Below are 3,110 nucleotides of genomic sequence, written 5' to 3' on the forward strand. Positions count from 1 at the left end.
GGAGATGGATCTTGTGGGGACTTCTGTGCCTGGGCTGGATTTGAATCATGATCCTCAGATCTAAGCATCCTGAATAGTTAGGATTACAGGCATGAGCCACCAGCATACCCAGCTTAAGTATTGTATTTTATATTTTACTTTTTGCCAGTCCTTGGGCTTGAACTCTCGGCTTGGGTGCTGTGCCTGAGCTTTTATGCTCAATGCTAGCTAGCACCCTACCATTTGAGACCCAGCTCTACTTCCAAGTTATCAAAAATGTTTTTGGATCAGAATATACTGATCACAGAGCTTAGTACTGGAAATAACATCAAAGGCAAGGGATCTCAGTTCCTCCATAACTAACGGCCTGAATATGGAAGTGGTGACAAATGCATGTCTAGGAAGCTTGGTAAGACTTCCAAGAGACGGGTGGAATATGAGAAGACTAAGCTGAGGTCGGGAACTCAAAGAGATGAAGGAGGGCTGTAAGAAGATAAAAACACTTTGTCTTAAGAAAGAATGCATGGATAGATTTGGGTGGCCAGATGAACAGGCAAGAACAGCATAAGTAAAGATAAGAGAGTGTGTTGGATGTGGGTGTCTTTCAGTTAACACATATGACCATGATATGACAGCAAACTGGAGGAAAAGTAGATGCAGAGTGGAGCAAAGCCAGCCACAAAGTCCTTGCATGTCCTAAAGAATTTAGACTTCCTTAAGTTGAGGGGCTATTGTGAGCTTTGAGCTCTGGGTAGTCCATTATGGTTGACATGGGGAAAATAAACCAGATATAAGGAAGGCCTGGGCCAGAATGTGCTGAAGAGATGACTAAAAGCACACTCGGGATACTGAAACGACAGGACTTGTTGGATGAGGAGGAAACAGAGAGGATGGAGTTGGCAGGCAGATGAGGTTCGGGGCCTAGGTGATGGAGGGGGTGGGTGGATAAGAGTCCTTTTATGCAGCTAGGACTCTTCTTGGAAGGAAAAGTGTGGAGATGATAATGAATTTCCTACTGCCCATCCAGAGTGGACAGTATCTCCATGGCCATTTGGATCTGTCCAAGAAGCAAGTGGAAATATGAATTTGGAGACAAGATAGGTTTGGAGACAAGTTCGTTTGGAGACAAGCTCGTTTGGTGCTCTATCCGTTCCCAGGGGCCTGGAGCCACTGTGGGCCTTTAACAACTTAGTAGGTAAGTTCGCTGGACAGTGCTTGTGCTCAGTGTAGATAAGAAGTGGGGCTGAGGGTCGTGGATGGGCTGCGGTAATGGAGATGGGAACCTAGATGCTTGCACGACAAGGCAAATGGGTGCAGATCCTGACCCGCTCAGCCTGGGTCCAGAGCCTGGTTGGGCCACTAGCCTCTGTGGGGCCAGAAGAAGATGTGGAGCTTCAATGTTGCGTTACCGAAGGAAAAAAAGGAAGCAGACAGGCCAGGCCTCTCCTGAATTTCGACTTGAACCTGCCTCGGGCCCGCAGCCCGCATGCGCACTCTTTCTGTGGCACATGCCAGGTGATGTCATAAAGGACCACGCTGGGCAGTGCGTCCTAAGCTACCAGCGGAGAGAGCCGGCTGGCTCTGAGACGTTCTCAGCCAATATGCGTGCTCCATCTTCCCTAGGTGCATTTACAGCGCAGGTCGTGGGCCTGCAGGCTGGCCTGTTCATAGCATGGCCAAACCCGGATCCCAGGCAGGTACCTCCTTCAGCCACAGGGCCCGGCGCCAGAGCTGCAGACTCCACACTAGGGAAGCTCTCCAAAGAGGCCTGTGCCTGTGCTGCCAACTGGCTACTTGGAACGCCCCGGAAGCACGAGGACCCCTTCTTTCCTACATAGATCCTGGCTTCTAATTCCAATACCTGAGCTGTTTGCTCAAGTCACCGAGCCAAAGTCGTTCTGTCAACTCCATCTTCCCCATCCAAGGGACATGGAAGCCAGAGGCCAAGAAGATCCGGAGCAGGGAGAGTCTTAAGGGACAGGTCAGTGAGGAATGGCGTCAACCTGGCAAGGGAGATGAGATGAAGTACCCTGCAATCCGGTGAACATCAGGACAGATGTCACCCTCAAGAGATGCTGTCCTAATCCCCAGCAGGAAATTCTTCCCAAGAAAGCTGAAAAGGATGAGGTGTATGCGTCTCCTCTGGGGGCCACATGGCTAGGCCATGACATCCCCAGCTGGCAAAGCTCCAGATGGAAAGTCTGGGTGAAAATCATCTCCCCAGCCCCCCAGATTCCCAGTAGTCAGGGAAAGGGGTGGACAGTGTGAGTCCACCAGCAAGTCCTGCTACACCCAAACCAGCTGCTGTACAGTCAGCATCGTCAACACCCATGCTTTCTTTGTCACTGCTGCTGCCGGGACCCATACTGGCGGGTTGCAATGAGTTTCGCCTGCCGGCTAGGCTTCCTTGTATGGAAATCCAAAAGGAATTTAATTCTTGTGAAAACACTCCGTATTATAAGAGTAAAATCTGTAAGACAGAAGCCAGAGAGGGTAGTACAAGATGGTGACAGGTGGCGGTGGGGCCATAATTGGCTCTTCTGTTCCTCCATCTGCTTCAGAAACTGGTGGCTCCCGCTCCCTGCCTACCTTCACTTCAAATATTCCAGCTCTTCCCAGCACCACTAATGCAGAAGAGCAGACTTCTGGGGCCCAGATCCTGTCAGCCCCTTCATCAAACACTAAAGAAGGACCCATACCCCAAATCCTCAGTTCTCCTTTGATTCCCTCTGCTGGCCCTCTTCCTCCCTGTACCCCTGCTTCTATTTAAAGAGATCAAAATGATGAGAATGAAGACCTTCCCTCCTCAGGGAGCTGCAGCCCCCTGAACATTTGACCCTCCCCTGCACAAGGAAATCCTCCATTCCTGTGTGTGTAGATTCCCCTCTTTCCTTCCTTACCCAACCCCCTTCTGTAGTTCCACAGGAACAAAGTGAACACTGGCACCACCACTGTATTTGTTACATTTGCCCCAGAGTATCCTCTCATGACTCTGTAGCTGGTGACATTGTTGACATGGATACCACAGTGCCTTTTGGAGAAGTCACTTTCACGTCTCCCCCAGTCTCCAGCACAGACTTCCATACACGTCCTCTGCAGTCTGCAATATTTTCTGAATGGGCTAGCACTCA

The sequence above is a fragment of the Megascapheus bottae genome, chromosome 14 (genome assembly GCF_031878675.1).
Source record: "Megascapheus bottae isolate mThoBot1 chromosome 14, mThoBot2.hap1, whole genome shotgun sequence".
Lineage (NCBI taxonomy): Eukaryota > Metazoa > Chordata > Mammalia > Rodentia > Geomyidae > Megascapheus > Megascapheus bottae.